At 43.1% G+C, this 26731-nt stretch overlaps 1 long non-coding RNA gene across 1 annotated transcript in view; it reads right to left on the reverse strand.

Moving 5' to 3' along the window:
* The window catches only part of LOC126259169 (uncharacterized), a 32112-nt gene extending 14210 nt beyond the window's left edge, over positions 1–17902 (reverse strand). Inside the window, exons 1-2 of the long non-coding RNA XR_007546477.1 lie at positions 17828–17902; positions 15676–15741 (exon numbers count right to left, since the gene is read on the reverse strand). This is a non-coding gene — a long non-coding RNA (uncharacterized LOC126259169). The remainder of the gene's footprint in view (positions 1–15675; positions 15742–17827) is intronic.
* Between the last annotated feature and the right edge of the window lie 8829 nt (positions 17903–26731).

Genomic DNA, 26731 nt, shown 5'->3' on the forward strand with positions numbered 1-26731 from the left:
CTGACATGACGGCTGATTTTGTTCCATTGACAGGCCACACATTGGCGCACATATACCTTACAATCTTTACCTATGTGTGACCACGCAAAAGCTCGTTTCATCATGCTCGTTGCGCCCCATCCTCCAGAGAGTGACAGGTCTTGTGAGGAGGCGACTACCTGCTGCCAAAAGTCAACAGTCACGAACGGCTGTAGTTTGGTAGTTGTGACGTCACAGTGCAGCAGCGTGTTTGACGGTGTTACTGCAACATGACAGAACTGCAGGCCTGGTGATTGCGTCAAAAAGTCACGCAGTTCGCTGTCTTCTTGTTGCACTGCAGCGAGAGCTTCGAAATCAACTCCGCCAGTGATTGCTTCGATCCGAGAGAGATCGTCTGCTGGCGCATTCAGGTCTTCCTCGACATGGACTGTGTGGCGGTGAACTGTGCGACACAGTCTATATTGCGCAGTTGACGTGATTACGCTTTCCCCGGGTGCTGGCGGAAAGCATATGTCTGTGGCTTGTGGTGTTTGACAAGAGTGAACTACTGTCCCTCTAAAGTGTGGCAAAACTTCTTAATTGAGGAGTATGCAGCGTACAATGATGGTCGCAGGTGCCTAGTTCTACTGTGATGGCGACACCCTTTGGCCAAAGAAGGCCAAGAGATGCCATTTCGCCTACTTGCTGGTGCAGTGCAGCAACGATAACAGTGGCAGACGCGTCGATCATTAGGACGAGAGGCGCCTGTGGAACTAGGTGTGCAAAGAGAGAAGCTTCTGCAATGGCAGTCTTCATCTAATTAAATGCCAAATTCGCCTCACTACTCCACGAATCGCTTGTCTTTTTGTCTCGGCGCACCACGTAAAAATTCATTCAGTGATGCAGCCTGGAGGGTATGGTTGCTAACGAAACGACAACAGAAACTGATGATGCCCAGAAATCGTAGTCCACAGAATGGTAAGAAGTCTGGTCCGGGTATGAGGTCCGTTATATCTGCTACGACAAATTGCCACTCGAACTTGCGTCGCGGGAATTACTTTAATGTTATCTTGACTCGACCATATTGAGATCACGGAATCACTAGCAGCAAAAAGGTGGCAGCCATCACAATTGGGGTGCGGCAGAAGGGCAGGTGGAAAAACTGACACATCAGCACCCGTATCTACCAGGAACTGTAGTTTTGTATTATGCCTCTGTCACGAACAGTCGACGGATGACGTCTGGAGAGCCAATGGCCGTCATCAGTGACTTCCTGTTGAGTCTCCCTCCTCGCGCCGAGGACTGCACTCTTGGACCTCGGAGCCAAACCGTCGGCGTCTGATGTTACCACAGTGGTAAAACAAGAAGGAAGGTGTCATTTCGTCACAAACTTGAAGCCGACGACCGCCATCTTAACCATCTCAAAACATTAGGTTCACCGTGGTGATAGATTACTTCTGGTGACGTCTCTCTGACGTGACCGTGCCCAGTTTCGACAGTGTTCGATGCTTTGATTGTGTGGAAACGAACTTGTTTCATCAAAAATGCCAGCCTTCGTTGTTTACGAATGTACTAATCGATCCAATCGTAATTAAAGGAATCGTAATTAAAGGACTCGTAATTAAAGGAATAACATTTCATTCGTAAGTGGAGCAATTCAAGCAATATTTTCTTTTGTATACGTGAATTATTGTTGCACTGTTTAATTTTATTGTAATAGTTTTATTTCCGTCATTTGAATATAGATCTGAATTACTTTACTCAGTGTCCATTCTTTCTCTTCTTTCCTGTGTTTTTGATTGTCTTCCAAGTTGCAAACGCTCCGGTATCCGAGCCACACTGCTGCGTAACCGCTCGTATTGTTGGTGCAGCATTTCATGCCTTACATTCCTCTCGCCGCTAATTACACTACTGACCATTATAATTGCTACACCACGAAGATGACGTGCTACAGACGTGAAATTTAGCCGACAGGAAGAAGATGCTGTGATATGGAAATGATTAGCTTTTCAGAGCATTCACACAAGGTTGGCGCCAGTGGCGACACCTACAACGTGCTGACATGAGGAAAGTTTCCAACCGATTTCTCATACACAAACAGCAGTTGACCGGCGTTGCCTGGTGAAACGTTGTTGTGATGCCTCGTGTAAGAAGGAGAAATGCGTATCATCACGTTTCCGACTTTGATAAAGGTCGGATTGTAGCCTATCGCGATTGCGGTTTATCGTATTGCGACATTGCTGCTCGCGTTGGTCGAGATCCAATGACTGTTATCAGAATATGGAAACGGTGGGTTCAGGAGGGTAATACGGAACGCCGTGCTGGATCTCAACGGCCTCGTATCACTATCAGTCGCGATGACAGACATCTTATCCGCATGGCTGTAGCGGATCGTGCAGCCACGTCTCGATCCCTGAGTCAACAGATGGGAACGTTTGCAAGACAACAACCATCTGCACGAACAGTTCAACGACGTTTGCAGCAGCATGGACTATCAGCTCGGAGACCATGGCTGTGGTTACCGTTGACGCTGCATCAGAGAAAGGAGCGCCTGCGATGGTGTACTCAATGACGAAGCTGGGTGCACGAATGGCAAAACGTCATTTTTCGGATGAATTCAGGTTATGTTTACAGCATCATGATGGTCGCATCCGTGTTTGGCGACATCGCGGTGAACGCACAATTGAAGTGTGCATTCGTCATTGCCATACTGGCGTGTCACCCGGCGTGATAGTATGGGGTGCCATTGGTTACACGTCTCGGTCACCTCTTGTTCGCATCGACGGCACTTTAGACAGTGGACGTTACATTTCAGATGTGTTACGACCCGTTCCTCTACCCTTCATTCGATCCCTGTGAAACTCTACATTTCAGCAGGATAATGCACGACCGCATGTTGCAGGTCCTGTACGGGCCTTTCTGGATACAGAAAATGTTCGACTGCTGCCCTTGCCAGCACATTCTCCAGATCTCTCACCAATTGAAAACGTCTGGTCAATGGTGGCCGAGCAACAGGCTCATCGCAATACGCCAGTCACTACTCGTGATGAACTATGGTATCGTGTTGAAACTGCATGGGCAGCTGTACATGTACACGCCATCCAAGCTCTGTATGACTCAATGCCTAGGCGTATCAAGGCCGTTATTACGGCCAGAGGAGGTTGTTCTGGGTACTGATTTCTCAGGATCTATGCACCCAAATTGCGTGAAAATGTAATCACATGTGAGTTCTAGTATAATATATTTGTCCAATGAATTTCTCTTGGTGTAGCAATTTTAATGGCCAATAGTGTATTATACATTGTTCACATTTTCTCACTCTTGAAAATAGATTCTGCCTAGAGCAAGCGGAGACAGCGCTCATATAAGCGTGAGATCTGCGTGTACGGTTGTATGATTCTATATGTGTGCTGTGCTTCCTTTCTGAAAAAGGCTTTGAATAGAAATTTATGTGAACACTCTTTTTGTCGTGCCTGTCTTGTGCTCGGCATGTGAGTAACAATCTATCCGTTTCACAGAATAGTTATTCCTTCATGAAGTTTGTTATAAATAATCCACAGCATTTCAGCACGAACAAAGATGTACGTAATTACAATACCACAAGAAAAAAATGGCATTCATTACTCCACATTAAGATTGTCTGTAGCAAGAAACAGGGATTCACAATGCTGCAACCAAAAATTTTGACCATTTACCCACTGATAAAAAAATACCTGACACATATCAAAGTAAAATTTGAAACTAAAGTGAAAATGTTGCTCTTTCATAACTCCCCCTATTCCGCGGAAGATTATCTATTACTGTAATCTTTGTGGTGAAAGGTAGGAATTACTAACATCTGACTGTGTTTAATTAAAAAACGTAAAAACCAATAAATGATAAGCATATTTAAAAAAATGATGTCAATATACTCTGAAGAACCAAAAAATCTGTTACAACATGTAGGGCCCCCGAGAGCAAGCAGAAGTGCTGCAACACAACGCGGCATGGACTCGACTGATGTCTGAAGTAGTGCTGGAGGGAACTGGTACCATAAATCCTGAATCCTGCAGTGCTGTCCATAGAGCGCTCTTCTGAACAGCACGTTGCAAGGCATCCCACATGTGCTCAATAATGTTCATCTCTCGGGAGTTTAGTGGCCAACGGAAATTCTTAAACTCAACCACTCTGTAGCAATTCTGAACGTGTGGGGTGTTGCATTGTCCTGCTGGAATTGCCCAAGTCTGTCAGAATGCCCAATGGACATGAACGGACGCAGGTGATCAGACAGGATGCTTACGTACATTTCACGTGTCTGAGTCGTATCTAGACGTATCAGGGGTCCCATACGACTCCAACTGCACATGCCCCACACCATTACAGAGCCTCCACCAGCTTGAACAGTCCCTTGCTGACATGAAGGGTCCTTGAATTCATGAGGTTGTCTCCCTATCTGTACACATCATCCGACCAGGCAACATGTTTCCAGTCGTCAACAGTCGAATGTCGGTGCTGACGGGCCCAGGCGAGGTGTAAAGCTTTGTGTCGTGCAGTCATCAAGGGTACACGACTGGCCCTTCGCCTCCGAAAACTCATATCGATGATGTTTCGTTGAATTGTTCATACGCTGACATATATTGATGGCCTAGCATTGAAACCTGCAGCAATTTGCTAAAGGGTTGTACTGCTGTCACGTTGAACGATTCTCTTCAGTCGTCGTTGGTCCCGTTCTTACGGGATCTTTCTCCAGCCACAGCGATGTTAGAGATTTGATGTTTTAGCATATTCCTGACATTCACGGTACACACGAGAAATGGTTGAACGAGAAAATCCCCACTTCATCGCTATCTCGGAGAGGCCGTGTCCCATCACTCGTGCGCCGACTAGAAAAGCCACATTCAGACTCACTTACCAGATGTAGAAGTATGAAACCGGAATTTAATTGGAATAATTACACGTCAGTTGTTTGAAACTGATAAACAATATTTTATTCAAAATAATCTCCATTGTTATTTACACATTTCCCCCACCTCTCCAGCAGGCTACGAATGCCACGCCAAAAAAAAAAAAAAAAAAAAAAAGTTCTTCTTTTGAAACGAACCAGTCAGCGAGCCATTTTCGTACATTTCCATACGAACTGAAGCGTTGTTCAGCGAGGGCGTGTACCAGTGATGCAAACAGATGATAATCGGACGGAGCCAAGTCTGGAGAATAAGCCGCATGCCCTAGTATTTCCCAACTGAACGTCTCGATCGTTTCACTGACCCGTTTTGCTGTGTGTGATGGGCGTTATCATAGAGCAACATGACTTTGTGTTGCCTTTTTCCGTATTCCGGTCGTTTTTCACGAAATGCTCGGTTTAAATCGATCATTTTGTGTTGGCAACGATCAGTGTTAACAGTTTCACCAGGTTTTAGCAGCTCATAATAGATGACACCCTTCTGATCCCACCAAACACAGAACATTGTCTTCTTTCCAAAGCGATCTGGACTTGCAGTGGGTGTCGATGGTTTGCCTGGATTCACCCATGATTTAGGACGCTTAGGATTCTCAAAATATATCCGTTTTTCATCAGCTGTCACTATTCGATGGAGAAAAGACTTCCTTTTATACCTGGCGAACAGCATTTCACAAGTGGTCTTTCGATTTGATTGCTGTCTTTCAGTCAGTTCATGCGAAACCCATTTTACCACTTTCTGGACCTTTCCCATAGCTTTCAACCGAAGAGAAACGGCTTTTTGCGTCACATTCAATTGTTCCACGAGCTCCTGTTGAGTTTGAGTATCATCTTCATCCAGTAAGACCTGCAATTCGTTGTCTTCGAACTTTCTCGGTGGTTCCCACTCGTCGTTTCTCACGTCAAAATCACCACTTTTGAATTTTTTGAACCACTCGAAACACTGTGTTTGCCCAAGGGCATGTTCACCGAAAGCTTCAACAAGCATTCGTTGTGGTTCTGCAGCAGTTTTCTTCAAATGATCACAGAAAACCAATGCTGTCCACAAATCGTTTTTCGTAAGCACAAAACTCGACATGTTTACAGGTTTGAAACAAAACCGATGTATGGAACTTTGGTTACTGCGTGTTGACATTCGTCGTCAGCCGTTACAGGAAGCAGATGGCGCTGCAGACGCGGTCTCACGGGTCCAACACAGACGGGTAGCACCATCTGTAGGGAAATCCCGGTTTCATACTTCTGCATCTGGTAAATCTTGATAACCTGCAATTGTAGCAGCATATATCGATCTAACAACTGCGCCAGATATTTGTTGTCTTATATAGACGTTGCCTACCGCAGTGCTGTATTCTGCTCGTTTACATATCTCTGTATTTGAATATGCATGCCTACACTAATTTCTTTGGCGCTTCAGTGTATAACTATTGGCATATCACAAAGCATAGTATAGACCTTCGTACTTTGAAAACCTCAGAACGAAATTAAACAGTAAACTTAAACAGATGATCAAAGTAGATGTACATTCCAACTGTGCTATGTTTGTTTATTGCTGAAAAACTGACAGAGTTACTGGTAAGAAATGTTCTGGGGAAAGAAGGAAAGAGACTACTGTTTGAAAGGTAGGCGTACATCTTACACGGGATGGGGTATCATTACTAAAATGTTACTCACATACATGTTAAAGAAAAATATCAATTTTAACGAATCTTCAGCGTTTGAGACCATACTTTTAATCAACTATAAGCATTCCACAATATTGGAAGACGTTTAAAACATTATATATATATTTTTTTACCCTGTAAGTTGCTATTATTGGGTACACACTGAATGACGCATCATAGGTAAGATTTCAAAATCAGGCTAATGCATTGACAGTCTAATAAAACGAGAACACTATTCTGCACGGAGGTATACCTGTATGCATTTTTTTTAACATTTCAATAACCTTTCATTTTGTTGAGATGCACAAGATACGATAGGAAGCCATGTTTCTTTCATCATTGCACAAGTTTATCGGCCAGCAAACAACAAGTAGGTAAGTTTTTTGCAAACGTGAAAACTAAAAATGTTGTGCATATGTGTTAAAATCTGAAAATGTAATGGACAAGAAGCAGTACCGATATCTGTAAGGGGTCTAGTGAAGTAGGGGATACAATCCGTCGGCTTTGACCAATGACGACATACGTTACTCACAGATAATAATGTCTTCACTTTCAGCCATAGATAATAAAACAGTTCTGTGTTCCGGATAAGCGCTATCATTGTATATTAAAACAATTTAATGTGATTTTAAAAGAGATCGCTACATATTGCTCAAAATATTCTTCGAGTGCATTTATTTAAATAATTGGTTGTTTGCAATTCATTCGGTACTTAATTTCATTCTTAGTGATATTGAGATAATTTGAACTATTAGTTTCTTATTTTAGGACAATTTTTAGTATCTCATTTTCAGTTGTAGGTATGGATTTATCTGTTCCGATGAATCTGGATGATTTGAGAGAAGCTATGGGAGTAGACAAGTCGACCACGATTTGTTTTTTACAAATGTGTGGTCTCGTTGCCGAGTGTGTTCGATGTCGTGAGTGAGGCGAACACATGCGCCTCAGAAGTGTATCTCGTCGCTTATTCGTATGACGCTGCAGCAAATATCGGCTGTGCCGATCCATTAGACGAGGGACGTGGTTCGAAAATTCTAAGCTCGCCTTGATAGACATTATGAAAATCACTTACTGTTAGTATTTGAGATATCCTGTGTGGCTTTGTGCGCATGCATGTCGTGTGAGTAATCGTACAGTTGTGAATTGGTATTCTTTTTCTAGGGAAGTGTGTGGGGAGTACATGAAATATAGGTGGCCGTTGGGGGGGCCGGGTGTTGTGGTCGAAACTGATGAATCACATTTTGGCAAAAGGAAGTACAACAGGGGGGAACCTCCGGTGGGATTATGGGTTTGGGGGCAGTAGTTTCAGGTCAGGTGTGTGACGATGTAGCGTTCAAAGTAGTACCCAATCGAAGGAAGGAAGTTTTGGTCAGCTTAATTGAAGATCACGTTGCAGAGGGTTCCATTGTAATTTCAGACGGGTTTTCTTCATATAGGGATTTAGGGGAAAGGTGTTATTAGCATCTCGTAGTAAATCACAATATAGAGTTCAGATCATTATCCACAGGGGCTTGCACAAATAGCATAGAGGATTATTGGTCAGCTGTGAAACCTCTTGTAGGGAAGGGGAAACGTCAGATTTCCACACTTCAAAGTCAAAAAAATGGCTCTGAGCACTATGGGAATTAACATCTGTGGTCATCAGTCCCCTAGAACTTAGAACTACTTAAACCTAACTAACCTAAGGACATCACACACATCCATGCCCGAGGCAGGATTCGAACCTGCGACCGTAGCAGTCGCGCGGTTCCGGACTCAGCGCCTTAACCGCGAGACCACCGCGGCCGGCTTCAAAGTCACTTAGACGAGTATTCGTGGAGGCGTAGTATTCCCCGGACATATTGCCCATTTAAATGTTTTGTTAAACGCGTTGGGCAAATGTACCGTCCGAAATATGTTAGCTAATTTCACATTAGGGAAGGGGGGGGGGGGGGAGGGGTGAATGTGTGTGTCTGTGCATGTATGTGTGTGTGTGTATGTGTGTGTGTGTGTGTTTTCGTAATGTTGTGTATGTGGGTATGTGATTTTTGTTGATGTCTTTCTAGGCGAGCTTCGGTTCTTTTAGGATGTTCTTGTCTGGCAAGTTATCTTTTCCCTTTTATTCTTTTCCTGCATTTATTTCATTGTTGTATTACACCATTAAGTATGTTTTAGTGTAGTCCAGTACGAAATAGAAATTTCGCAGCTGTCGTTCTTCTTTCGTTTCCCAGCACTAGTATTTTTTCGAATTTGTACTTGCAATATTAAAGGCGAAACGCCCGACACAACTAAAATTTGTATCCCGTCCTTCAGTTGACCTTTACACTGACACTACCTATTCGAAAAGAACGACATATGTAACATTGATGAGATTTACCTATATATGTCAACTGGAGAGCAGGATACAAGTGTTATGTATAGCTATGTAGCTCAACTAAAGAATGGGATACTATTGTCACTGACCGCAGCTCGTGGTCGTGCGGTAGCGATCTCGCTTCCCACGCCCGGGTTGCCGGGTTCGATTCCCGGCGGGGACAGGGATTTTCTCTGCCTCGTGATGACTGGGTGTTGTGTGTTGTCCTTAGGTTAGTTAGGTTTAAGTGGTTCTAAGTTCTAGGGGACTGATGACCATAGCTGTTAAGTCCCATAGTGCTCAGAGCCATTACTATTGTCACTCCTGTGATCAAAATTATAACCTTCATTCAATACTAATAGCATAAAAGTCGAAAAAAAAAACTGTACCCCATAGTGAAGTACGGGATACAAATTGTATATGTGTCGTCTTATTGGTTCTTCACGTAGTTCAACTGAGGTACAGGTTGTAAATGTAACGTACGTCCATTTCCAAGTTTTCGTTAGCAGTGTACATATTTATAGGTCAACAGAAGTATGGGATACAAATATTATGTACATAGCTCCTTCTGCCATCGGTGGTACTACTAACGACATAAGAACAGAGGGAGGCGAAAGAAACAACACATGTAAAATTTGTATTCCGTGCTTCAGTTGACCAATATAGTTCAACTGAACAACAGGATATTAATGCAAAAAAAAAAAAACCGAAGAAATCGACGTACGCTAAACTTTTATCTCGTACGGCAGTTAACCAATGCAGTTCGAATGAGGTACGAGATACAACCTACATATATGTGACGTGAGGTATTCTATGCTACCAATATTTCTATGCATTTTTTCCCCCTTCATTTTCAACAGAAATAATACGATACAAACATGCGATATCGTTAACGTGAAAATACTACTTGCCTTGATGTATGTCAACCATATATTTCGTCTCTCGTATTCCTTTGTTTCTGAACAGTCTTGTCAGCTCTTTCATCTGTCGTGTAATAAATGCTCGCTGGCCAATTCTGACGTCATTGGTCAAAGCCGACGGGTTTTATCAGCACCCCCTGTATCACCCTCACTTGTAGAACCCTCTATGGTGCTGGTTGTATCCCCTGCTTCACTAGCCCCCCCCCCCCCCCCCCCCAGTAAGCAAATAGCCATATGGGAGCCTTTATATTTTATGAAGTAACAGCTTTTTCATGAGATGAGAAAACATTTTATTTTCCAAGCACAGATCAAAAACTAACAAGAATAAACAACTCGTAACCAAGCCGACTACGGCAAAGATAAATATCTTACAGCTGCAGCTTTCACCCGCTGTTTTTGGCGCAGTGGATAAATGACGTCGCCACATCAGCCCCCTTCCTTTTGAAACCGGGTGCACCAGGTATGTGGCGAAACTTGCACTTGATTTTTCTACCAGCTCTCGTGAAAACATCTGGTGCAGGCAATGGCTGCTCCTGTTCTGCACTTGCTGCTTCGTTGTCCTCTTCTGAAACCGAGGGCTCGGCGAGACTCTCTGCTGTTTCTTCGGCCTCCACGTTTGAGGGTGATTTTGCAGACCGAGGACGGAGTGTACCCTCTTCGGTGTAAGCAGGTTTAAGCCGCTCAATTGAGACTGTCTCTTCTTTACCATCCTTATCGATTTTGAAGCTGTGGCTTCCTCTTGTGATTACCCTGTATGGTCCAGAATAAGGCGAAACAAGCGGCGGGCGCGCCGTATCATCCCTAAGCCACACGTGGGACGTTGCTTGCAGGTCTTTATGTACAAACACTCTCCGGTCTCCATGTCTGACAGGGTTAGTGGGTTTGATGTTTCTCATTCTAACGCTGAGTTGTCTCGCGAATTGCGTGCATAGCTCAGGGGCGAACGGCTGTGTATATGCTGGAACGATAAATTCTCCAGGAACCCTCAATTGCTCGCCATAAACCAATTCTGCGGCCGTTCTCAATCCGAGTAGGACCAGCGGTAGTGCTTCAGGCCATGAAGTGGAACTACACATTAATGCAGCTTTGAGCGTGCGGTGTAGTCGTTCCACCATTCCATTACTAGATGGATGGTAGCTTGAGGTGCGTAGGTGGTTGCACCCGCACAGTAGTAAAAGTTCATTGAAAAGTTGGCTGTCAAACTGCCTTCCGCGATCTGTTGTTATGTTTTGCGGAACGCCAAACCTGGAGAACCATGAATGCAACAGTGCTTTTGCAACCAACTCCGCAGAAATGTCTTGTATTACAACTGCTTCTGGCCACCTGGTAAAACGATCAATGATTGTGAGCAAATAGCGTTGTTCTGAAGAGCATGATAGCGGGCCCAGAATGTTTACATGTATATGTGAAAATCTTGCAGATGGCGTCGGGAAGTCAGCAATAGGTGCAAAGACATGTCTGCTGATTTTATTACGCTGGCATGTTAGGCATGCACGCTCCCATGCACGACAATCTTTTTGTATTCCAGGCCACACTACTTTGGAGGAAACTAACTTGGCTGTAGCTCGTACTCCTGGATGTGATAGGTTATGTAGTGCACTATAGGTCTCGCGACGATATTGTTCTGGTATGTAAGGTCGCTCCTTTCCTTTCGCTTCATCACACCAAATTCCATCTGGAACATTTGGGACAGACACACGTCTGAGCTGCAGCGCAGTTCTCTGTTCCTCTATTAGACGGCGCAAGAAAGGACCTTCTCGTTGTTTAGACGCTAACTCGGTCCAACGAATTGAATTTGAACTGGCACAATTCCTAGACAGGCAATCTGCGACCAGGTTGTCTTTTCCTGAAATGTGACGCACGTCAGTTGTGAACTGTGCAATGTACTCGACTTGCCTGCACTGACGTGGTGAATTGAGCTCTGTGTCTCGTTGAAATATAGCTACTAACGGCTTGTGATCGGTAAAAATTGCAAAGTGCCTCCCTTCGACAGACGTGCGAAAATGCTTTATGGCTAAGTAAATAGCAAGCAACTCACGGTCAATAGCACTCCATTTTTGCTGCTGTCGAGTCAGGTTTTTACAGAAAAATGCGAGCGGCTGCCATCTGCCATCAACTTCTTGCTGTAGCGCTGCACCCACTGCTGTTTGGCTCGCATCAACCATGAGCGCTAAAGGAGCGCTCAATCTCGGATGTCCCAGTAGTGTTGCCCGAGAAAGACATTTCTTTAAGTCATGGAAAGCTGCTTCAGCATCTGGACTCCATGGAATTTTACGATTTCCTGTTGTATTTTTACCTGCAAGTAACGTTGTGAGTGGCTCTCGGGCGGCAGCTAATTTAGGTAAGTGACGTCTGTAATAGTTGAGCATGCCTAAAAATCTGCGAAGTCCTTTGTAAATTGTGGGAAGGGGCATCTGTTGTACTGCTTCAACCCGCTCAGGCAAAGGTGACAGGCCTGCTGCTGAAACCAAATATCCCAGGAACTTAACCTCGCGTTTTCCAAACGTGCACTTTGTTTCGTTAATAATTATGCCATACTCTGTCAGACGGCGGAAAAGCTGCCGCAGATGTTCGACGTGCTGATATACAGAACCAGAGAATACTAAAATGTCGTCCATATAACAAAATACGAATGGTAATTCTCGAAGCACCTCATGCATGAATCTTTGCCATGTTTGGGCAGCGTTTCTGAGGTCAAATGGCATAAAATTGTACTCACACAAACCGAATGGTGTGATAACTGCTGTTTTTTTAATGTCAGATGGAGCCATGGGGATCTGGGAAAATGCTTTGGCGCAATCAATCACACTAAATATTTTGGCATTGCTAATCGTACTGTTAAAATCAGTCACATTGGGTACTGGGTAGCGGTCGGGAATTGTGCGGGCATTGAGCGCCCTGTAGTCTCCACATTCTCTCCATGAATTGTCTTTTTTACGGACCATGTGAATTGGAGATACCCATGAACTATCAGACCTACTTACAATACCTGTTTTTAGAAGTCTGTCGAACTCAGCTCGCGCCGCGAGCAGCTTCTCTGGAGGCAGACGCCGCGGGCGGAAGGCAACGGGTTGACCTTGTGTCGTGCTGATGTGGTGTTGAGTATTGTGTCTGCATTTCCTGGTTGCGTTGACGGGTTCGGTAAGTGCTGGAAAGTCTTGAAGCAGTTTACGAAAAAGTGATTCCTCCGACAGTGCTCTGATATTGCCTACAGTATACGAATCGTTACGACTGTCGGGTGCGGGTGCGCCCCGCTTAGTTGCGGTTACGAAATCGTATCACAATACCCCGACGCGGATGACGCGGAAGAGGAGCCGGAAATCTTCGTGCGGAAAGACACGGGCACATCGCACTGCACTTGAACCGACGCGTAAGACGCAGTAGGCAATATCCCTTCTGTAGGAACTGTCAACAAACGACGGTTAACCAGGTCGGGCATAAGTCGGTAGTTCCGTAAAAAGTCCGCTCCAATTATAGGACTCGGCACATCAGCAACACAACAGTCCATTTTGGATGGAAGTTGGAATTCAGATGTAATGCCAACTGTTTCTCACCATAGGTATATATTATGGAATTGTTTGCCGCAGTCAGCACATGTTGCGTTGTTGTCGTGAGTATATCACCTCTCTTTCTTGGATAAACACTGACTTCTGAACCTGTGTCAATCAGAATGAAAATGGTTCAAATGGCTCTGAGCACTATGGGACTTAACATCTATGGTCAACAGTCCCCTAGGACTTAAAACTACTTAAACCTAACTAACCTAAGGACATCACACAACACCCAGTCATCACGAGGCAGAGAAAATCCCTGACCCCGCCGGGAATCGAACCCGGGAACCCGGGCGTGGGAAGCGAGAACGCTACCGCACGACCACGAGCTGCGGACTGTGTCAATCAGAAACTTCTCACCTGAAGAGAGGTCCAACACGAACAATCGGTGTGATTGGTTAACTGCAGATGCCGTGGCGTTTTCACCTCTTTGAATCACGCTATGACTCGGGCGCCTATGTTGTTGTTGACGAACGTCAGCGCCCTTTAACGCCCGCCTTTTAAGTTTGGGTAGCTGCAGGGTTGAATACATTGACGGGCAGTGTTACCGAAGCGTCTGTGGTACCAGCACCATTGATCTGTCAAATCCTGTTGGATAGCATTTCTCCGTCTTTTCCAACTGCGACCTCGTAGCTGCTGGTGGTGTGAAGTTACTTGCACGTTGAGTTTTGCCACTTGTGCTGCCAGTTGCTGTATGGTGGGTTCGGTCGATGAGCACTGCTGTTGGGAAGTATTATTGCATGTTCCTGGCTCACTGACGTCAGATTCCATCACACTACACGTTCTTGGGCCTCTATCCTGGCTGTAGTTGAATTCGGAACATGCAGAAACCTCGGTTAAGGTGTTTGCGATGGTGTCTGCCTTTTTTGCTAAGACTTGCAATGGTAAGTCTGTTTCTGCTGCAATGACGGCACGGATGTTGGCAGGAAGTTTACGAAGCCATATTAGACTAAAGACTCTTCAGGTAGGAGTTCCGGGCCGGCTAATGTACGCAAGGCTTTGAGTACTTGTGACGGAGTCTTGTCGCCCAAATCTTCGTATGCGAAAATTTTTTGTAGTCGCAAATCTGGTGACAACGTATAATGCTGTATGAGAGCTTCCTTTAGCACAAAGTAATTTTGTTGCGACAAGGTTTCTTCTACTTGCTCTATCACTTCTAAATTTAGATGTGAAACCACTATATTAAATTTGTGAATGTTGTTAGACACCCCACGCTGCCGAAATATGCATTCAGCCTGCGTAAACCAAAGCTGGGGGCGCGTCGGCCAGAACGCGGAAAGCTTAACATTTCCGTGTCGCGCGTAGGTACTCCCATCTTTTGCGTTAACATCTGTCGTTCCGTTTTGTGGCGAATCAAAGGGCGTGGACCGCGATCCTTGGTCGAACAGACTGTAGTCTTCAATCTTGATTCCACTGCCCCATGCTTTTGTCTCTGAATTCATTATTCTCGTAGGTATATGTATTTTCTTTATGCTTCTGCTACGATTTTTCGGGGTCACCACTATGGGAGCCTTTATATTTTATGAAGTAACAGCTTTTTTATGAGATGAGAAAACATTTTATTTTCCAAGCACAGATCAAAAACTAACAAGAACAAACAACTCGTAACCAAGCCGACTACGGCAAAGATAAATATCTATCAGCTGCAACTTTCACCCGCTGTTTTTGGCGCAGTGGATAAATGACGTCGCCACAGCCATTAGTTTCGGAGTTCCATCTTCGTTTGCTATCGATATAAATACAGTAAAAACGGAATTAAATGGATTACGAAAGCATGCTTTTCAAATCACTTTTTTTTGTTTCTGGTTATCCGAAATATAGCAGCAAAAAACAAGTCACGTTAACGAGACCAAATGTGTCGTATTTCTAGAGCAAATACGCATTGGAGAACAAAAAAACGTTCGAAATTGCCTTCCTGAGACTGTTATTCAGGTAAGCTCTATAATTTTTAGTATTTAAAGCAGTTGTTGCGCGCACACGACAGAAATAACAAACACGAAGCAATCGTAAACAGTCGTCTGCTAATGCTTCAGGCTACTTAATCAGGCGGTAGGCCTCGCCCAGTCTGGCTTCGAAACAACGTACACCGTGTCTGTAGTGCCGTCTCCCTTCTTTTTTTTACCTCCATGCACATTACTTAGTAGGTGATAAGATTTTTGTGCAAAAAAAGGTCATTCTACAAATTTGTAAGAAGAAGCATATTTTTATAAGAGAGACATAACTGCCATTTTATATAAAAACACTGTATGATCATTGAAAATGTCAGAGAATCATTGCTGGAAAAGAAAAAATGAATCTTTACTATCTTTTTTGTTACCTTTCCAAGATGATCTCTCCTCTTGTTCTGATGAAACAGGTGTGAGCTGCACAAACATCTTGATTTCTATGAGAAAAAGAAACAATATTTTGTATAGTTTAAATCCAAAATATACGGTATAAAATACATGAGTGCTTGTTCATTAGTTAATTGTGGATTATTTCGATCCAAGCTAGTTCTGAACTAAGAAGAACTAGCAACATAGTGTCAACATTATGGCTAACATGGGAACAACTGGTGAACGGAGGGTCGACATACTAGATCTTAAAGGATCACAAGGAACGAAAATGTAAAAACTCGAATTTTAAAATATTTACGGACACTGAACTGTATGAGTGTGTGAACGAAGTGAAACAAAGAGCTCCTCAAGATAGACGACTAAATCTGATCATACAGTGTCTGTACTTGTAACATTAGTGATTTACTTAAAAACAGATATTTGTACAAGATTGATTATTCACGTAACAATGGTTGAAAATTTCCTTTCTTTGTTAAGAAAAGAAATGGATTAAAAAAAATAATGAGAAACTAGTATAAGAAACAAGAATAGTAGCGGGAAACAAAGTTTATATAAAATTGTATTACAAATAATAAGCAATGAATGAAACGGCAAACGAATAAGACACCATCACTCAAGATAAGGCAGTTAGATTCAACAGCAAGAATAAGCATTTTCTTTGTTGGTTTCCTAGTAGCAACTTTCACTAAACATATTATTTAGTGAAACTTCCTGGCAGATGAAAACTGTGCACCGGACCGAGACTCGAACTCGGGACCTTTGCCTTTCGTGGGCAAGTGCTCTACCACTTGGTAGGCAAAGGCAAAGGTCCCGAGTTCGAGTCTCGTTCCGGCACACAGTTTTAATCTGCCAGGAAGTTTCATATCAGCGCACACTCCGCTGCAGAGTGAAAATCTCATTCTGGATATTATTTAGTGTTACCAATCTTTTGCTACATGGAAGATTATCGTAGAAAGTAGCAGCAATCTTGTGCATGAATAACAAACTAAACATTTTCCAGTACATAAAGAATAATTAGTAAATATTTTAAATAATGACACTCAGGAAATAGTAAATGTTGGATTACTGATACGAATAATCGTCTTTGTAATGACGACACTATTAATGGCAGTCACGATATGGATTTAACGTAAAATATAAATGAAAGAATTTTTCCAGGTATATTGCAGTGCAGACAGTGGACGAATTACCAGCACAATCAACACCCAAAAGTATTTTTTACAGAGCAGTTACGAAAGAGGTATCACGAGACGACAGAAAAATTCAGATAACGTCGCGCGACTAGCTAATGTTTACGAGCGGAGCAGCCCCACAAACATTACGTAACATTGCCTCAGCTGACACGAACAGCACGAATTGTCTGATGCAATTTATAAGGGATATGTTTCAAACATTCGATCAAAAATTTACAAATCTTGATTAAAAATTCAATAAAAATTGCAATTCTTGATCAAATATTCGATCAGAAATTTTCGCAAATATTAAAATAACAAAAGAATACTGCACTTGAGCCGGCCGCGGTGGCCGTGCGGTTCTGGCGCTGCAGTCCGGAACCGCGGGACTGCTATGGTCGCAGGTTCGAATCCTGCCTCGGGCATGGGTGTGTGTGATGTCCTTAGGTTAGTTAGGTTTAAGTAGTTCTAAGTTCTAGGGGACTTATGACCTAAGATGTTGAGTCCCATAGTGCTCAGAGCCATTACTGCACTTGGATTAGATGAGCTAACTACGAAGCAAGATGATTTGCAGACGGTGCACGAAGAATTATCAAAATCCGTGACAAATTCAGACAGAAGTTTCTGAACTGCAAACAGTTTGCGATGCTTGAACAGAAGCAAATCAGAAGAAAATTGTTGATAAAGTAGACGTCGACATCAAAACTGCACTGCAACAAATTTGTACTGAACAGACCACTGGTTAGGATCAGTTCGGACGTATCAAACAAAGCTAACACGGGAGCCATGCCAGATTGCTTGACAGACGAGAGGCTAACTTTCCATCCTTGCAGGTTCGCGACGTTAACAACGGAACTTCCGGCACATACAGTCAGTTGCCGCAGTTGACGAAGAATCAAACAGATTATCTGCCACACCATCACGTAAGTCAGTGTTACATACAATGCTAGCAGATTCTTACCTTTTGTCGATATTAGCTGATGAAAGCGTTTTGAAACGCACACAGTTTTAGGAGTTTACTTTTGAATCGAACAAGTACACCCAGTAATATTCATATGAGCATTTCGTAATGCACTGCTACGTAACTGACAACAAAAGTCAACTTGGCGCCTTGACCTGGGCTGCAGATATAGCAGACTGATGTCAAATGTATGACCAGTTCCAGCAGCCCTTTTTGGACAAAATTTGCTCGACAACCGTTCAGGAGCGATTATGGCGTTTGACCCACAACCATTCAGTAGCAAACGCAGATGATTAGGAAAATACACTGATGGTAAGATGTCGTAACATCAAGAGGGAGCAGTGCAACATAAACGACAGCTGGTAGGCGGGTTTCTACATCTGAAATATGATGTCTATTCAAATTTCGCTACAGTGGCATGACAGTGATCCTGCTAGGCTCACTATGAGGATGCAAATCAGGTTTGCTTTAAATACACATTGTGACCAGAATAAGATTTTCACTCTGCAGCAGAGTGTGCGCTGGTATGGAACTTCCTGGTAGATTAAAACTGTGTGCCCGACCGAGACTCGAACTCGGGACCTTTGCCTTTCGCGGGCAAGTGCTCTACCAGATACTGGTAGAAGTAAAGCTGTGAGTACCGGGCGTGAGTCGTGTTTCGGTGGCTCAGATGGTAGAGCACTTGCCCGCGAAAGGCAAAGGTCCTGAGTTCGAGTCTCGGTCGGGCACACAGTTTTAATCTGCCAGGAAGTTTCACACGTTGTGGCGATTGTGAGCGTTATTTAGCTTTGAGACTGGACGTTGTGAGCTGATGTTAGTCAAGAAGGCTTTTAAGGCGAGAAAGATGCCATTATCAACATCTCAGAGATTGTAAGAGGGCATGTAATAGGGCTGCGAGACGCTGGGTGTTCCTTCCGCGATACTGCAGAAAAACTTGGAAAGTAGCCTCTGTGCATGACTGGTGGCTGCGGTGGTCACAAGGATGTAAACTCGCAACAAGACTGCATTGTACTGCATCTGCAGCAATAATACGATCAGCGTTTCGCACCACAGTAACACAAAGAGCTGTTACAAATTGGTTACTTCAAGGACAACTCCGAGCCAAACACCATTTAGCTTGCATTCCAATGAGCGCAAACCATCGCCATTTGCAACTTCAGTGGTGTCAAGCTAGAGCTCATTGGAGGGCAGGGTGGTGGTGTGTCGTTTTTTCTGACAAAAGCTAGTTCTGCCTCGGCGCCAGTGATGGCCGTGTGTTGGTTAGAAGGAGGCCAGCTGAGTGCCTGCAACCTATCTGTCTGCCTGATTTTGGGGTGCAATTTTGTATGACAACAGGAGCACTTTCTTGGTTATCCCACACACCCTGATTGCAAATTTGTACGTCAATCTGGTGATTCGACCTGTTGTGCTGCCTTTGATTAATAACATCCCAGGGGGTGTTTTCCAACAGGATAACGCTCGCCCAATACCACTGTTGTAACCCAACATACTCTACCGAGTGTCGACATGTTGCCTTGGCTCAGTCAATCACGAGATCTGTCTCTAATCATTAAACGACAACTCCAGTGTCATCCACAAACAGCATTAACTGTCCCTGTATTGACCGACCAATTGCATCAGGCATGGAACTCCATGCCTGGCACTGACGTCTGGCACCTATAGAAGATAATGGATGTGTGTATGCATGCTTGCATTCAACATGCTGGCGGTTACACTGGTTATTAATCTACAAGAATTTCACGTTTGCGATGGCTTAACTTGTGCTTACATTAACCTGTTAGCTTGCAATCTTAACCAGTTAGTATGTTAGCCTAGACAAATGTGTTCCAGAAATTTCATTACTCTACATTAAATATTTTTCGATGTTGCAATTTTTTTGTCAATGAATTTTGAAAGATATATTAACAAATCATGATATTGGAGCAAACCTATATCCCATGTGGATGTACTCAAAAGTATGAAAGGACTATTGTCATCTCAAGTTCGAGAAAATCTAGTCACTATACCGGAGACAGACCTGGAATGCTTTCTTTCCATATTGGACTCTTCTGATTCGATTTATGAAGACAGTCGAGACCAAGCAATCAACTCGGCTGTGCAACTGAATTTCCAAAGTAATGGAAATGCGCAATAACAACAACAATAATAGCCACGGTTGGCATCTATGCGCTGCCACAAAACTATACTTACAGAAACAATAACTGTCAAAGAAACAAGCATTACCAGAGAAAAGGAGATAACAGATATAGTACTGGGTACCAATATTCACCCGCTCACAATAATCTAAACTGGTTAAACCAGTGGTGAAGCAATATTAATAATAGGCAAAGAAATAATGAAACATGTAATGCGTACAAGCCAATGAATACTGGAGCAATGCAAATCAGGGAGGTTAGGCAAGTGGATGAACTTTTCCACAGCAACCAAGTCACAATCTGGCGCAGTGTAGAACACACAGTACATATAGTCGGGAATTACAGAATGAGATTTTCCCTCTGCAGCGGAGTGTGCGCTGATATGAAACATTCCTGGCAGGTTAAAAGGACCGAGATTCGAATTCGGGACCTTTGCCTTTCGCGGGCAAAGATTCCGAGTTCGAATCTCGGTCCTGTACACAGTTTTAATCTGCCAGGAAAGTTTCATAGTCGAGGTTGTTGTTAATAGTAACGCTGTTCCACCGCCGCCGACGGAAAACTCCGATTGTTACATAAGCCCCTCTCCCCCTCCACCCCCCTTACCCATCAACAACCGATAGGAGAAGTGGGACATGCGAAATGAACAAATACTTTTTATGAGGTACTACCAGGATAAATATGTAAGAGATCAGTTGTATTCTGCTGAGTCGTGCAATGGTGGAGAGGCAGTTGAATTGTTGCAGCTATAATAAATGCAAACATATCTGTATACATTATTCGTGAGATTGGTACTTTGGCATATGTAATGTTAGTTAGTTTATTCAAAGACACCAAAAGAAATTAGGTGTGCCTAATCTACCTGTGGAAAATTGTATAAATCTAACAGTAATGGGTAACAAATCACAAGTAGTGGAAACACAAGCACATATACTTATTGTGACAAATGATATTGTACTGAAGTATGACTTTCTTATTGTCATGTGTATAAGGCGGAAGTGTACCTACATCAAACATATTGTCATTCTTCATATACTATCAAATGCTAAAAGGGAAGCAGTATGTAAAGAAATAGAGAGAGTGATAAATCGGGAAATATTTGAACCTTCACAGTCTCCATCTTGTAGCCCTTTTATGGCAATTCTGAAACCTATTGGCGATGTCCTCCTAGGTTTAGACGCCAGAGAAATCAGCAAGCTCATTTCCCAGTTAGGACAAAGCCATGAAATTTAGACGAGTAATTGTTGAAATTGCACAATATAAAGTACTTAATTAGTATAGATTTACGTGTCTCATGCTGGAGATAGCACTTCATTCTGATAGCAGGAAGTACACAGCATTCTTTTGCACAGATAGAAGTTACCAATTTAATGCACTTTGGGTTAAATGTTAGAGTGGGAATATTCATAGAAGCCCTAGATTTAGTGTTGGGCCCAGAGATGCTAAGTAGACTGACTGTGCTTGTGGATGACCTATTCGTTGCCACAACATAGAAAGAACACCAGGAATTGAGCAAGGTATTAGAAAGATTCAAAGAGTATACTGATACAGTAAACTTAGAAAAGTCTGAGTTCGAACGTCAGAAAATTACATATTTAGGTTACATTATTTCCTCAGAGGGAATAATACCAGATAAAATAAAAAACCAATGAAAAATTTTTCAGCTCCCCAAAATAAAAGACAGTTCAAAACATTCTTATACTTGATGTCGTTTTTGAGAAAGTTCATGTAAAATCTATTACTAACTAATGATGCTCTATTAAAACTATTGAGGAAGAACAATACATGGTTGGGGACAGCACAATGCCAAAAACATTTTGGCGAAATTAAAGAGGCCCTAGTCAGTGCTAAACTGTTATATCATCCTCGTATGATCCAAGAGTTTTGTCTCAGCACAGAGGCATCAATGCAGGGAGTGGGGCCATGCCTATTTAAAATCAGAAAAACTGATGAAAATCTGGCATATCTGTGATTAGTTTCGCAAGTAGAACTCTGACAGAATGTGAAAGTTCTGATTCTGTAACAGAGTTGGGGGCCTTGGCAGCCATTTGGTTGTTTAGAAAATGTCAGTGCTATTTATAGGGTAAACACATAAAATTGTTTGATGATCAGCAAACCCTGTTCTTTTTACTAGCCTGCAAATTGTTACACAGGCTTATTCCCCGTTTTTCTTGGAAGAATTCAGCTTTGAGACACTATGCATAAAAGTGGAGCAGAATATTATAACAGATGCACTGTCACGATTACTATAAGGTTTACAATAATTCAGTGAGTTGACAGAACAAACTTCCGATTTTTGCATTTTCTTTATATACCATGACACCCATCAACCATACTACTTAACGATGTATCGAAATATGAGTAAAATACAGGAAGAAGATTCACACTGGTGGAACATAAAGTGGACACTACAAGAAGATTATGGTGAACAACTGGGTAAGTATTAAAATCTGCACCAAGGAGTGTTGTTTCAACTTCACATATCAGAGTTGTCCCAATGGTGCACCTTGACGACTTTATCAAATACACCCACCAAACTTGGGCCTCTATGAGGTATCAAACTGCACAGACAAGATCGTTTTGTAATTATTTTCCTAATGTCCAACACAGGGTACACATTGTCACAAGAAAATATATTATTTGTTAAAAGGAGAAACGCACAAATCGATCTAGTTTAACAGAACTCCATCCAGTTATTTCTATTAAACCACTGGTGTTGCTGTCACTAGACACAGTTGGCCCCCTACGACAAGCAAGGGGCGGGGTAAGATATATAGGGTGCTCCATTGATAGTGACTGTGTGCTATGTATGCTGCTCGGTATCCTGGACGACATCATCCAAGTGTCCGGACCGTTCGCCGGATAGTTACCTTATTTAAAGAAACAGGAAGTGTTCTGCCACATGTGAAATGTCAACCACGACCTGCAACAAATGATGATGCCCAAGTAGGTGTTTTAGCTGCTGTCGCGGCTAATCCGCACATCAGTAGCAGACAAATTGCGCGACAATCGGGAATCTCAAAAACGTCGGTGTTGGGAATGCTACATCAACATCGAATGCACCCATACCATATTTCTATGCACCAGGCATTGCAGGGCGACGACTTTGAACGTCGTGTACAGTTCTGCCACTGGGCACAAGAGAAATTACGGGATGATGACAGATTTTTTGCACGCGTTCTACACTACTGGCCATTAAAATTGCTACACTACGAAGATGACGTGCTACAGACGCGAAATTTAACCGACAGGAAGAAGATGCTATGCTATGCAAATGATTAGCTTTTCAGAGCATTCACTCAAGGTTGGCGCCGGTGGCGACACCTACAACGTGCTGACACGAGGAAAGTTCCCAACCGATTTCTCATACACACACAGCAGTTGACCGGGGTTGTCTGGTGAAACGTTATTGTGATGCCTCGTGTAAGGAGGAAAATGCGTACCATCACGTTTCCGACTTTGACAAAGGTCGGATTGTAGCCTATCGCGATTGCGGTTTATCGTATCGCGACATTGCTGCTCGCGTTGGTCGAAATCCAATGACTGTTAGCAGAATATGGAATCGGTGGGTTCAGGAGGGTAATACGGAATGCCGTGCTGGATCCCAAAGGCCTCGTATCAGTAGCAGTCGAGATGACAGGCATCTTATCCGCATGGCTGTAACGGATCGAGAAGCCACGTCTCGATCCCTGAGTCAACAGATGGGGACGTTTGGAAGACAACAACCGTCTGCTCGAACAGTTCGACGACGTTTACAACAGCATGGACTATCAGCTCAGAGACCATAGCTGCGGTTACCCTTGACGCTGCATCACAGACAGGAGCACCTGCAATGGTGTACTCGACGACGAACCTGAGTGCACGAATGGCAAGACGTCATTTTCTTCGGATGAATCCAGGTTCTGTTTACAGCATCATGATGGTCGCATCCGTGTTTGGCGACATCGCGGTGAACGCACAATGGAAGCGCGTATTCGTCATCGCCATACTGGCGTATCACCCAGCGTGATGGTATGGGGTGCCATTGGTTACACGTATGGGTCACCTCTTGTTGTCCTTGACGGCACTTTGAACAGTGAACGTTACATTTCAGATTTATTACGACCCGTAGCTCTACTCTTCATTCGATCCCTGCGAAACCCTACATTTCAGCAGGATAATGCACGACCGCATGTTGCAGGTCCTGTACGGGCCTTTCTGGATACAGAAAATGTATGACTGCTGCCCTGGCCATCACATTCTCCAAATCTCTCACCAATTGAAAACATCTGGTCAATGGTGGCCGAGCAACTGGCTCGTCACAATACGCCCGTCACTACTCGTGATGAACTGTGGTACGGTGTTGAAGCTGCATGGGCAGCTGCACCTATACACGCCATCCAAGATCTGTTCGACTCAATGCCCAGGCGTATCAAGGCCGTTATTACGGCTAGAGGTGGTTGGTATGGATACTGATTTCTCAGGATCTATGCACCCAAATTGCGTGAAAATGTAATCACATGTCAGTTCTAGTATAATATATTTGTCCAATGAATACCCATTTATCATCTGCATTTCTTCTTGGTGTAACAATTTTAGTGGCCAGTAGTGTATTTAGCGACGAAGCGTCACTCACCAACAGCGGTAACGTAAACCGGCATGATATGCACTACTGGGCAACGGAAAATCCACGATGGCTGCGACAAGTGGAACATCAGCGACCATGGCGGGTTAATGTATGGTGCGGCATTGTGAGAGGAAGGATAATTGGCCCCCATTTTATCGATAGCAATCTAAATGGTGCAACGTATGCTGATTTCATACGTAATGTTCTAACGATGTTGCTACAAGATGTTTCACTGCATGACAGAATGGCGATGTACTTCCAACATGATGGATGTCCTGCACATAGCTCGCGTGCGGTTGACTGGGTATTGAATAGCATATTTCATGACAGGTGGATTTGTCGTCGAAGCACCATACCATGGCCCGAACGTTAACCGGATTTGACGTCCCGATTTCTTTCTGTGGGTAAAGTTGAAGGATATTTGCTATCGTGATACACCGACAACGCCTGACAACATGCGTCAGCGCATTGTCAATGCATGTGCGAACATTACGGAAGGCGAACTACTCGCTGTTGAGAGGAATGTCCAAATGCATTGAGGTTGACGGACATCATTTTGATAATTTATTGCATTAATGTGGTACTTACAGGTAATCACGCTGTAACACCATGCATTCTGAGAAATGATAAGTTCACAAAGGTACATGTATCACATTGGAACAACCGAAATAAAATGTTCAAATTTACCTACGTTCTGTATTTTAATTTAAAAAACCTACCTGTTACCAGCTGTTCGCCTAAAATTGTGAGCCATATTTTTCCGACTATTTCATCGCCGTCGATCTCAAAGCGAAAAAAGTGGTCCAACTAAAGCATTCATACTTCTTTACGTACTACACGAACATGTAATAAGAAATGGGGGTTCCCATTTAAAAAAAAAAAAAACGCAGTTGATATTCGTTTGACCTATGGCAGCGCCATCTAGCGGGCCAACCATAGTGCCACCTGATTTCCCCCTTCCAACTAGACAAGTTTCGTTCCTTGCAGTTTTTTCGTTTGATGCTTATTTCGTGAGATATTTGGCCCGGTCACGATCAATGGACCACACTGTATAATTGCATTATAAGATGTTTTTACTAAGTAGCTTCGCTTATATGTAGTTCAAACAGTGCCTTCCGCACATCTTATCAGAAGGATTACAAATGATTATTTACCAAGAGTTAGTAAAACAATAACAATATTGACTGATAACGTTTCCAACTTTACAAACAGTGAGTGGAGAGATTTTTTTTGAAAGAACAACAGATAAAACACATCCTTCTTTCACAGTTCCACCCAGAAGCAGGTCCAGTAGAGTGATTATTTAAATAATAGCATTCATTAGCACATATACTGTTAACAAACAAAGTGGATGAAATATTTGGCCCCATTTCAGCAAACAGTAAACAAAATTCCACATGCCTCCACATAATTCACACTGACTGAATTGAAGTTCAGAAAGACTGAAATTGATGAATAGCTCAAACCACTACCACAAGTGCCCCAAAATGAAATACTGTTAGAAGTAAAGGTCAGGCTGGTATTAACAACCCTTAATGCATGAGCATAAAAAGAAAACAAACGCTAATATATGCAGAATAGTCGACATCTCACACCCTCGATGATATCCTTTAGGTGAACCCAATTCAGGAAATATACAGGGACTATACTCACACAAAGACATAAAGAAGTTTATGCGATAAAGCCAACTGGGATAGCACAAAAAGCTTACTAAATAAGACTAACTGGGGATATTGAACATACACAGAAAAGGGCAGCACGACTGGTCACAGGTTTATTTGATCAGTGGGAGAATGTCACAGAGGTTCAGAAGGACCTGAACTGGAAGACTCTTGAAGATAAAAGTGAACCATCCCAAGAACGTACATCAACTTTGTTCTAAGAACTGGCTTTAAATGATGAGTCTAGGAATATACTACAAACTCCTATGTATCGCTCACATAGGGATCGTGAGGATAAGATTAGAATAATTACTTCATGCACAGAGGAATTCAAACAATCATTCTTCCCCTGCTCCAAGCATGCATGGAACGGGAAGAAACGCTAATAACTGGTACAATGTTCACACCGACTGCCATGCGCCTCATTGCGGTTTGTAGAGTATTGATGTAGCTGTAGACTGATCTGAATTTGTACAGAAATCAGGTGGAACTAATATATTATTTA

This window comes from Schistocerca nitens, chromosome 5, assembly GCF_023898315.1.
Source record: "Schistocerca nitens isolate TAMUIC-IGC-003100 chromosome 5, iqSchNite1.1, whole genome shotgun sequence".
NCBI classification, from domain to species: Eukaryota; Metazoa; Arthropoda; class Insecta; order Orthoptera; family Acrididae; genus Schistocerca; species Schistocerca nitens.